Source organism: Notamacropus eugenii, chromosome 3, assembly GCF_028372415.1.
Source record: "Notamacropus eugenii isolate mMacEug1 chromosome 3, mMacEug1.pri_v2, whole genome shotgun sequence".
NCBI lineage: Eukaryota > Metazoa > Chordata > Mammalia > Diprotodontia > Macropodidae > Notamacropus > Notamacropus eugenii.
This window is the reverse complement of record NC_092874.1, coordinates 79,529,900-79,542,728: the sequence shown is the minus strand read 5'-3', so window position 1 is coordinate 79,542,728 and position 12,829 is coordinate 79,529,900.

The following is a 12,829-nucleotide window of genomic DNA, read 5'->3' as shown; positions in this document are numbered from 1 at the left end:
AAGACAAAATATAAACCCAGGAGACACTCATAAACTAGGTAGCACATCTTTAAGGTAGAGTTGCAGAAGCATCAACATTGGCAGCAACGTGTAGGACAATGTGACTGAAAGATACATGGGTGGGGTAAAATCAGTCTACAAAATAGATGCTTTATAAATTGTTTTAAAGCCCACCAAAGTCTGCCTTTGACTTAGCTTTGTAGTTTTTCCATCCAGATAGGCATGCTAGCCAATCCCTAAACTGGACATTAATTCTCTCATCTCCGTGCCTTCATGCAGATTGTCCTCCAAGCCTGTACTGTACTCTTTGCTCATAGTTACCTCTTAGAAGCCTCTTCACTTTGCACTAGTATACCATGAGCAGAAAGTAAGTTTAGTTGAGGCAAGGATTTTTCACAACCTCTTTTGAGGCTCAGTTTAGAGACCACTTCTTATAGGAAGCCTTTACTTCCTTTATTCTTGAGTTAGTACTTTGACCCTCTTGATTCATGTTGTATTTATCTCTCACCCCATTAGAATGCAGATACCTTGAAGTAAAAGCAATTTCATTTTTATCTTTGCAATCCATAACCTCTAGCACAGTACCTTCCACACAGTAGACACTTAATAAATGCTTGTTGAATTGGATTGAGTGGGGTCACTGATGTTCACAGTTAACACACATGCTATGTAACTCCCTAAGCTGCCTCGTTCTACTGCAGGCCCTCTTCAGAAGGACTTTCTTTCTAAAAAGATAATCATGGACACCCTATAGAATGGGTCCCCAAACTCTATAGTACTCTGCATGCCTTGCTGAGACATATTCAGTTGGTTGAGGGAAGAAGCTGTCTAGTCAAATATTTTTGACTAGATACAATCTGACATAATCTGACAAGTCTTTTGAGTGAATGTGAAATCTGTAGCCTGTGTTTTACTAAACCCCCAAATGGATGTCCATCCTTGTTCATAGACAATACAAATAAAAGCTGTAGCATTCTGGGCTCTTCTGCCTTTTTCTACTGGGTTCTTGTAAGTGACTAGCTCAGCTGGATAAAGTATGGGGAGAAGAAGGCTCATTCACAGGTTTGGTTGTCATGTAGTTCCATGGCCACCGACTTTGTCCTTATCCTAAAATTCCTGCTTTTATCCACAAGAGGGCCTGAGAAAGAGAATATAAAAGTATGGAGCACTGCAAAGCCTTCATCATCTGAGAAACTACTTTTGTAAGAATTATTGCTCTTTTAAAGGGAGAATGGGCAGTCCTGGGAGGTAGTAAATTCTCAAAGATTTTCACTTATTCACTAGATGACCACTTTTCAGGAATAATGTAAAGGAGATCCCTGTTCGAGTATGATTTGGGTATATATAGAATTCTGTTTCAGTTTTGGATTTCTTTTTCTTTTTTTTTTTTGTCATCCTGAACAAGTTACTGAAAATCTGTGAGTGTTCATTTTACAAATGAGGAGCTTAGATGAGATAACCTGTAAGGTCCCTTTTACCTCTAAATCTATAACCCTGTGAAGCAAAGCTCAACCTTTACATAAAGGATGACAGACAATGGTGCCACTTTTCAGAAAGCTCTGCCTCCCTTCCCTTCCTTCTTGACTTCATATCCCAATGCATTTCCCCTTTACATCCGTACGAATTGCATGCCTGGTAATGCTGTTCTAAGAGAGGCCTTTAAAATCAGGGTGAAATCGAATCAGAAAGCACCCTTTTGTTCAGAGACAATCGGAAGCATTCTTATAATAAAACTAGGATCCTTTAATTTTGATGTCATTAAATTAATGAAACTCTCAGGCCAGCCAGTAGCAATATAATTAAACTTTACAGAATGCAGTTCAATTAAGTAACAAAGTAGGCTGACTTTTAGATGGATTAGTTTTTGACACACATCAGCTATTTAATCACTTTTGCCTGCCATATCAAGTAAACTGTGATTAAATATTTCATCTTATAAAATCCTAACTAGTGTCTAACCTCATGTCATGTTTCTCTACTGTGGGCAGAGGTTACTTCTCATGGGCTACTGGGATTGTTGACTGAATCACAGTTGTCAGTTATCCAGTTGTGACCTGACTGGAGTGAAATCGAAGGTGTCTGGTTATCTAGAAAGACCCCCTTAATCAAGACCCATGGCTTCTGCATGAGCTTAGTAATGTTGTCAAGTCAACAAACATTTATCAAGGGCCTGCTGCAAGCATAGTGCAAGGCATATATTCAGCCTCTAGTACTCCTTTAGACTGTCACACATGGTGAGATTGGAATGCAAAGAGGGGTCCATGACAAGAGCATTTTACTTTACCTTGACTTTTCCACCTTGTCTCATCAAACTTTTCATTTTCTTACCCTACTGTTTCCTAATTCTACTGGAGTCATTACCTATTGAACCCCTAACACACCAGATTTGGGCTTCGAAACCCTAGATTTGAACCCCATCCTTACAACTAAGTAGGTGTGTGTATCTATATCTATACATACACACATTATACACATATACATACATATATATATATATACACCTTACAAATATGTATATATATGCATATATAAACATTGATTAACTTTTTAACCTCCTTGAGCCTCAGTGCTATATAAATACTAGCTATTATGTTAAATGATCATTTAATATAATTTATATATAACTATATCATTATATATAGTAGTTACCATATGTAATTATAATTTATATAGATACTAGCCGTTATACTAAGTGGCCATTTAATATAATGACTAGTATTTATATAGCATTTTGGGATTTGTAAGCACTTATTTTATACTCACAACTACTCTGTAAGATAGGTACTATTACTGTCATTTTACATATAAAGAAATCGAGGCTGAGAGAGTGAAGTGACTTGACCAGGGCTACACAGCTGCTCAGGAAGCGTCTGAACTTGAATTCTGGTTTTTCTGACTCCAGGTCTGGCACCCTACCTGCTATACCACCTGTCTTCCTTTTGTAAAATGAAAACATCATCTCTTCCACTTCTATCTCAAGAGGAATGTTGTAAGGATCAAACGAAATGCTCCAAAGAAAGGTGCTTTCTCAACCCTCAACTGTTTCTAGAAATGTAAGGGGAAAGGGAATTAAAACAGAAAATAAAGTTAAAGGTTTATAGAATGCAAGGTACTAAGGGAGTTACAAAACTCAGAAGTCCTTTGTTATGAACAGTGTTTAAAATACCAATTCTTTCTTGTAGGAGTGTTGTTTTTTTTCCTGCCAAAGAGAGTTCACTTTACCATACTGGTCTCTATACATGTTTCATGGAACATACTGATGTTCAAAAAAGTTTGTGGAACTGTGGAAAAATGCAAACTCAAGCCTACCAAAGGATGGCAACTACTTTAAGAACAAATGAAATGATTTTAGCTTAGATATGATCTCCTTTACTGGGGAATGTCTGAATGTAGAATTTCTGATAGTTATAATTTTTTCAAATTGCTTTGGTTGGCTCCATCACAGGAATAAAAATGATAAAGGTGATGGGTAGCTTCAGCCACCTAGTGGACTCCTGGAAGATGGAAATCTTGGCTTGAATATGTCACTGTCCACAGCTGGTCAGCACAATAGGTTCTGCTGAAGACACCTGATCCATCATTTCCTGCCTGCTTCTATTTCCCTGAGCTATTTGAAAACCTGCTAGAACCTCCATTTTCTTGTGGTTGTCGTTCATCTCATGTTTAGATACATTTGGCACCAAAATGAGAAGCAGGAAGTACAGACGTGCAGATGGGATTATTGAAAATCAGAGAGCATAAGTTCCCAGTGGGCAGGAGCCATGCCTTCTGTTTCTTCTGTGCAGTGCATCCCATCAGTTAGCAAACATTCATTGATGGTGATGATAAGCACTGGGAACATATTTCATTTAACTCATGTCCATGTGGTAAGAAGTTGAATGCCAACAGATAAGAAATACAACGTGCTTCTTCTATGGCTGAAGTTTTAGGTCATGCCTAGTACAGTATTCTGGATAGAGTGGACACTGTTTACTATTGTTGACCAGATGCTATCCATTTTACAAGATAAGTCTAAGACCATGTCTATATGGATGAAACAACTCCATCCATGACACAGTGGAAGAAAATCAGTCAGATATTAGGGTTTGTGTTATTCTGACAATCAAATCAGATAGATTATATGATGATGATGATGATGATGATGATGATGATGATGATGATGATGATGATGATGACAACTAGCATTTATTTGGCACACCTTTGTGCCAAGGACTGTGCTCAGTACCTTACAAATATTATCTTCCTTAATTTCCCAATTATTTACCTTTTTGAGCAGTGGACGTGTGATGCTTTTAATTGAAATCTTTGTGGAGGGGGTCTCAATTTAACAAACATTAAACCCCTACTTGAGGGCTTGAGGTAATATGAAACACTCAAGTGGCAAACCAGGCTTGGAACTGGGAAGACCTGAAACCAAAAGCAACCTCTGACACTTACTAGGTATGTGACTGTGGGCAAGTCACTTAATTTCAATATGCCTCAAAAGACTACCTAAGCTTTATTGTGTTAGGGGCTGAAGTTATAAAGAATGAATACCATAGTCCTGTTCAAGGGACTTTTAATCTACTAGGGGTGTCAGAGAAGTATCAGGGGAGGCTTCATGAAACAAGGAGCCACTTCAGCAGGACCATGAAGGGAGAAAACAATTTCAATCAGCAGAGATAAGGAGGAAGTACATTCCAAGCATGGGGGTCAGTCAATATGAATGCATGAAGTCGAGATAGTGGAAGATGAGGATGGAGGACCACTAATAGTCTGGTTTGACTGGAGCACTGATTATGAAATGGGAAATAATAAGATATAAAGCCTTGAAGGATAGGTCGGAATCAGATTTTGAGCCATAAACATCAGGATAAAGCATTAAATGTAACTGACCTAAGCAATACGATAGATAGAATGCTGGACTTGGAATCAGGAAGACCTGAGTCTGAATCCTATCTCAGACACTTACTAGCTGTGTGACCCTGGGCAAGTCACAGCTTCTATTTGGCTCAGTTTCCTCATCTGTAAAATGGGGGTAATAATATTACCTGCCTCTCTGGATTGTTGTGAGAATTAAATGAGATGATATTTTTAAAGCCCTTTGCAAACCTTGAAGTATCATATAAATGATATTAATATTATTGTTATTAGAAACAAATCTTTGTTTTCTATAAAATATAATTTTCATCACCTATGCTTGAGTACAAGACAGCATGATAGAGTAGGAAAAGGTTCGTTCTGAAATTCAGGAGGCCTTGGCTTTCATCCCGGTCCTGCAGCTATTTCACTGTGTGATTATCAACAAATCACCCTGGCCTCAGTTTCTTTATCCATAGAATTGCATTGTATTTGTTTTATACGATACTTAAGGTTCCAAGTTTTCCAGTTCTAATTCCATGATTCAGCTTACGTAGCACTGGTTATAACACAGAGGAGTTCTTGAGCTCACCAATGATATATGAAAATTATTTTTTTTAAAAAAATGGCACTGAATTAAAAAAATATTTGCCAACTTTCAAAAGCTAAGATTAAATTTAATAGTAATATGCACATATATATTACAAGGGCATTCTTGATGGTGGAAATTTTGACCAGTTTTTGAATTCAGAATTATGTTCCTCTAAAGCCATCTCAGAATTAATTCTTCTAATGGGTACTGCATGCACAATCAAATAATGTTTTTCAGGACCTTTGCAGTTTTCAAATGAAAGGTGGGATATCAAGGTTATTTACTGACAATGGGATGCCAGTAATCTCTTTATGAGGAGAACAGATTTCATTTAGGGATTCCAGGTGAATCAGTGCTTGAAGGTTTTAGAGTTGAGTAATTCTGATGTACCAATAATTCTGTAGCTATAATGTGCTGATGACTTGAAACTAATGATTTAAGCAGTGTTTACTGTGGGCTAGCTACAGAAGAGATATTAGCTCTCTTTGTAGCTTGCTTTGAATATGAGACTATGAATATTTTAGAACAATGTATATTTAAGGAGAATAGGTTGCCCCTTGAAAGTGAGGAAGGTAATCTTGAGTTATTAATAATGATCTGAATTGGGCCTCACAGGTCATCTGTTAGACTCTATAGCATTTCTAACAAGTTGTCATTTGCCCCTGCTTTAAAAACGCTAGTGTCAGGGAAGCCATTACCCCCTTAAGTAGCCCATACTATTTTTTGGACAGCTCCAGTTGGTAGGAAGCCTTTCCCTTTCTGTGTTTCTCTATAACTCTCACCTGCTGCTCTTAGTACTGCCAATCTGAGGTCAAGAAGAACAAGTATAATTCTTCTTCCACATGACAGGTCTTTACATGCTTTTGAAAAAGCCAGCTTGTCCCTACTATGTCTTCTCTTTTCCAAGTTAAATTAAAAATCCACATCTTACAGCCAGTCCTTGAACGGCAAGATTTCAAGGTCCCTTTATCCTGCCATGAGTGTCCTTCTTGAAATACTGATTACAGAAATGAGTACAATGTTTCAGATATGACCTGACAAGGAATAGAAGAGTATAACAGGATGGTTATAGCAGCTAGATGGCTCAGTGGATAGAGTACTGGGCTTGTTGAAGACCTGAATTCAAATCTAACCTCAGACACTTTGGCTGTGTAACCTTGGGCAAGTCACTTAACCCTGTTTGCCTCAGTTTCCTTATCTACAAAATGAGCTGGAGGAGGCCAAAGAAACCCCAAATGGGGTTATAAAGAGTTGGACATGACTGAAACAACTGAACCACAACTGCAGGGTGATTACCTCTTGGATTCTGAGCACTGTGCTTCTCTTATTGAAGTCTAAGATTGCCTATTTTAGCTGTCATGTTGTATCATTAATTTATACTGAATTTGCACCCAACTAAATGTTGGAAGTTTTTTCACAAGAACGGTCACCTAGGCTCTCCAATTTTATATTCACAAAGTTGATTTTTTTTTAAATTCTAGAGCAGGATTTTACATTTCTTGCTATTAAATTTCAGCTTAACAGATTCAACCCATCCTTCTGGCCTGCCAATATCTTTTTGGAATCTCCTTCTGTCATGCAACATGATTGCTATCCTTCCAGATTGATGACATCTGAAAATTTGCTAAGTATATCACTTACGGTTTCATTCAAGTCATTGATAAATATGTCTGTGTTATGCTCATGTCATTCCATTGCTTAGTACAGTAACTTTAGTAACCTTGTCTATAAAAGTAAATGGTGAAATGATGTTAGTCTGACTTGATCTGTTATTGATAAACTCATTCTGTTTTCTGTTGACTGCTGCTTCCCTTTCTAAATGCTTACAAACCATCTCTTTACTACTATGTTTCAGAGTTTTTCTCCATATTGGAGTTAATCTAATCAGCTCATAGTTTGTAGATTCTTTCCTCTTCCCTCTTTTGATATTGGGATTACATTACTTGCCTACAATAGTATAAGACCTCTAGTGTTTACTACTACTTTTTAAAACTGAGCAACAGAAGTTTAATAATTATATCCACCAGGGCTTTTAGAATCATGGCCTCATATCTGAACTTGCCTATCCTTTCTTTGATCTCTTTGAAATATGCTGCTTTACCCAAATCTAGGCACATCAAACTATATACAGCTTTTTTATTTCTTATTACAAACTCTAAGACAGAAGATTCACTTATTCCTGAAATTCATATCATTTCTACTCAAATACCAGTTCCTCTTTACTGGACTCCACTTAGTCCAGAGTAGCAAGTTTCCTTTTTTGCTTCTTCCATATTCTGAACATTGAAATTATCAGCAAGGTAGTTCAATAGTTGCTTTGATTTTAGCATAGAGTGCTCCAGAAATGTCTATCATTATTATATATTTTATTATTTTTATAATATTGATATTATTATATATTTTTTCCATGTCATGTTTATGATCTATAGCCCCTTCTCATCATCCATTTTCTCCTTTTACCTGATGGCATATTTCCGACACAATACCATTTCAGTTTCTCATTCTACTGATCTTCTCCAAAGTATTATCCCGTACTACCTTGTGCTCAATGATTTCTTCAAATGACTTGTCTTTGATGTTACTCCACCAGTTTTTTTAAAGTAAAATTTGTTTCATTTTAATTAGCTGTACTTTTCCATAGTCCTATTGATTCACATTTCTGATGCTTTCCCTTCCCACCCCACCCCCCCTCCTCCCATCCTTCAGAAAGTACCATCACAGAACTGTAGACTGGGAGGTCAGGAGTCATCACATACTGCACCTGCTCAAATCAACAATCTTGCCTACAGCCTCCTAAAAGTAATCATCTGGCTTCTGCTGGTGACTGTGAACTCACTAGCTTTGAAAGCAGCCAATTCCACCTTTGGGCAGATCTAATTGTTAGAGCATTTTCCCTTACATTGAACTGAAACATACCTCCCTCTAATTTCCATCTGTTGGTCCTAATTTTTATCCTCTGGGGCTAAGCAGAATAAGTCTAACCATTCTTCCACAGGGAAACCCTTCAGATATTTGGAGATTGTTATCATGTTTCCTCAAAGCCTTCTCTTATCTAGTTATTTCAAGAGATCTGTGTGGCATGGTTTTGAGTTCCTTTCCACTCTGACTACCATCCCTATAGCCCTGATTACATTTTTCTGAATATTCAAGCTTGCCAGTTTTCCTCCTAAAATGTAAAGACCAGAAATGTACGTAATTCTCTAGATTAGTTCCAGCAAGGGCAGAGTATATTGGGATTCTCACCTTTAGGAAACATATGTCTATTCAAGTAGCTTGGATGATATTAGCATTTTTGGTTTTTACATCATAACTCTCTTTTGGGGGGGGAGGGTTACACCAATCCATCTAATTATGACATGAATTTTGGTTGAAAAGTTTTTGAACGTCTTGTGTACCCTTTGAGATGACTTCAGATATCTCAACACATTGCATGACCGCTATGAAAGACCCAAATTGCAACAAAATCTAAAACTCCAATAAGGCGAAGCATGCTGTCAGAATAGCTAATGGTCTATTTAGACAGGGTTACTTTAGTAAAAGCAACATTTGCAGAGATGTACACTTGTCATCAAACCTGATGACTGTAATTCCTTCTGACACTCCTAGGCAAAGACTTCTTTTCAAACATCCACCTCAACCTGTCTCTCAGCAAAAAAGAAAACAAAACTGTATTGCACTGTGCAGTTCTGTTACGATGGACTGGCTGTGGGACAGGCTCCAAGAACTTCCTATACATAGTTCTGATTCAATGTATTTTTTTTGGTATTCAACAGATGTTTTAGTTTTAATATCACATGTGGGTATCCTTTACTTTATATTTCCTAATAAAAACCCCAAATATTAACATTTGGTTTTATCAGTAGGATCAGTGCCATAGAAAACTAAATGAACTTCAGGAAGTCTAAACATTTTTGTGGTTGTTAGTGTTGTTATCTTTTGTTTTAACTTCACTTTCATTTCTAAATATATCCCTCCCCACTCTGCTACTCAGAGGACTATTCGTTGTTGCAAAGAAAAAAAAGAAAGAAAAAAAAGTAATTGAACAAAACTAACCAACTAATTAACCAGCATAGTTATGACAGTATAGTATATGCAATGTTACATACTCTTAGTCCTTTCTGCACCCTGCCACCCCCACCTCTGCAAAGAAAAGAATGAGGTGCATTCTCCTCTATCTTTGGAACCAATCTTATAATCATGCAGTATTCAATTTCGTGTCTTAGTATAAGCAGTCCCAATATATTGTAAGATCCTTGAGGGCAGGGACTATCTCTTGTCTCTTTTTGCATCCCAAATTCTTAGCACATTGCCTGGTATATAATAGGCACTTAATAAATGTTTACTGATTAATTAATTGCTAGTGTTGTTAATTGTTTCCTGGTTCCACTTATTTCATTTTGCATCAGTTCATATAAACCTTCCCATGTCTCTCTGTCATCTTTATTTTCTTAATTTCTTACAACATAGTTATGTTATATTTATACTCCAAAATTTGTTTAGCCATTCCCAATTGAAGTACTTCTTGGTTGTTTCCAGATTTTGGTTATTACAAAAAGTACTGCTATAAATATTTTGATATATATGGAAGGAACTTAGAAAGTTATGAGTCCCTGCAAGGTTCAATGATCTACAGTTCATCCATTGCCACAGAGGCAGACTGAAGCAGCAGGAAAAGTTCAGCCTGAGACAAAGGTAAGCTTTTTGCCCTCTGTTTATGGCAAGTAACACAGAAATTTCATGCAAATGTGTCTTGGTGAAGTGTAACTATGGGGTACCGGGACAACCAAAACCCTGCACCAATGGTTCAGGATAAGAGGGAGCAATCTGGGTTTGAGTTAGAAGTAAACAGATTGAGGTGATATACCTAAAGACCAAGAACAAAGTATGGGCAGATAGGATTTCCCCTGGGAAAAGTAAGAATGCTGCAGCACAGCAATCAAGGACAATCCCAAGTAAAAGACTGAGTCCAAAGGTAGGAGACTGGAGTGCAATGGAGCTCAGAACAGGATGTGGTTCTGGTGGGGGGAGGGCAGTGCAGTGGTTATGGCTTTTAAAACCACATTTTGTCTAACTCTTTCTGACTATAGTAACAGTGTCTACTTTTGCTGAAAGGTGCATTGGTCATATTTGCATGCAGCTACAAGCTGTAGGTCACAAAGACAGTCAGGGTTGCCTATATGCTTCATCTTTTAATACAAACATGCAAAAGTCTCCAGAATTTTGAAATTCCTCCTTTTAGAAATGTGTCCCTTAAACTCCATTTCTCCCTGTAAGAACTAACCTCCTTGGCAACATGGGGCACATCTGGCTTACTAGGCAGAGATAATTCAATTCTGACTCTTCTCTTTCTAAGAAACACTATATTCTTACAATATAACTGTTTATTCTGTTGATTTAAAAGTACATTTTATTCATTTTTTTATTTTACATCACCCACATTTGTTAATATAGCCCTCCTTCTTTTCTTTCCTAGTGAACTCTTCCTTATAAGAAGTCATAAAGAATTTAGCAAAACTAACACATGAAAAAATATGACATTGTATACAGGTTCCCCACCCACGCACAAAGAAAGAGGAAAGGTGTTTTCTCATATCATATCTCTTCATTGGAGTCCATTGTATTTTAAAATGCATGCTTGCAAATCTTTACATAGACGATAGATGACTCCTTTTTGGGAATCATGGAGAGGAATTGAACTTGATATGGTATGGCTTGATTTAGATAACCCCTAATATTCCTTCCAGGACTTTTGTAATTCCTCTGCTCCTTCCCTAGATGACGTGAATAAGGAAGATGAAAAGTCTGAAGAATTACAAGAGTGAAACAGAAGGGCTCCATTGAAATCACAGGGGTCCAGAGAAAGAACAGACATTTTGGTATAATTTGGACATATTTCCAAGTAGAACAGTGTAAGTCTTATAATAGTTGTTTAGTCCTACTCTTTGTGACCCTGTTTAGGGGTTTCTTGGGAAAGATACTGGAGTGGACATTTCCTTGTCCAGGTCATCTTAGAGATGAAGAAACTGAAGCAAACAGGGTTAAATGACTTGCTTAGGGTCACCCAACTAGGAAGTGCCTAAGGCCAGATTTGAACTCAGGAGGATAAGTCTTCCCAACTCCAGGCTCAGTACTCTATCCATTAAACCACCTAGCTGCCCCCATTAATTGTTTAGCATAGAGAAATTATGGCTTGGTCCATAGAGGCTGGAGTCTGGCTACATTTCCTTTTATGCATCCATTCATTTTGGTTTGTGTCAGATTCAGTACTGGGGAACCCTGACCTCTAATTAAAGGGATTTGACTCTGTGTTCTCATATTTTCCAGCTCATTAAGTCCCTTACTTTGTTATCCCAGGTAAAAATTGTATATGGCTTGAGTAATACCTCAAATATAAGTCCTCTTATAAAAAGTACTCCCTATACTAGCATGAATCAGAAATAGAACAGGTAATTTATTCCTACACAGAAAGAAATGCTAGGTGTAGAATCACTGTGTGCATTTAATAGAACAGGTTTCAATAATTTAACCTAACTACTTTTTACAGCCTGCTTAGAGGCTAGTAGTTAAATCTCATCAGGACGTAAAACAGTTTGAATGTTTGCTAATTAGACATTCTACATTTCACCTCAGCAGAGCACTGTCCAATCAACAAGCTTTATCTTGTTTCTGGTGGCTCCTTGCTCTGATACAGAAGCTTCCCTTGTCATCAACCACTGCTACTGGGGATAGGCTAGGAGCATTCAGTTCTTCACTGGTCATCGATGTGGCAGACAAGTCACTTAAGCTCACAAGGTTTTGGGGGATACTCATTACCCCAAGATCAGGGAAGAACAAACACTAAAGAGTAAATGAATCTTGGAGGGGAGTCTCAAATCAAACTGAATCCTCTCTCTATATGATCAAGAACCAGTATCAAGGTCTCCATGATAGTAGAATAGTGGACTGCCCATCTGCACCCCTCCCTAGATGGCACCTGGAAAGCTGAGCTGACAAGGTGCCAGTCAGGAACTGTCTCTTCTTTTAACCAATGCAGCAACACTCCTGAATGTTGCCATCCCCAGGTAGAAGCACTACCAAGAGACCATTAAGAGTCTATCAGTAAACCTGCAGGTTCTTTCAGCATTGGGTCAGCACACAGCCAGAAGCTGTGCCAAAGCTTTCACCTGGTCATCATGGAAACAGCCAGACAATAAATATCTGCATGCTCTGTACACTCTAAATAGGAAGGGAAATCTGATGTGCTAGATACCTGTGACAGTAGTATTGATACATTATCCCTTTAAATCAAGGTAGTAAGAGGACAAAAAAGGAATAGGGATAAAGGGAGAGGGAAAAGAGAGATGGGAAAAGGAGAAAGACAAACAAAGAGGGAGAGGGGAGGGGAGAGAAATGGAGGGG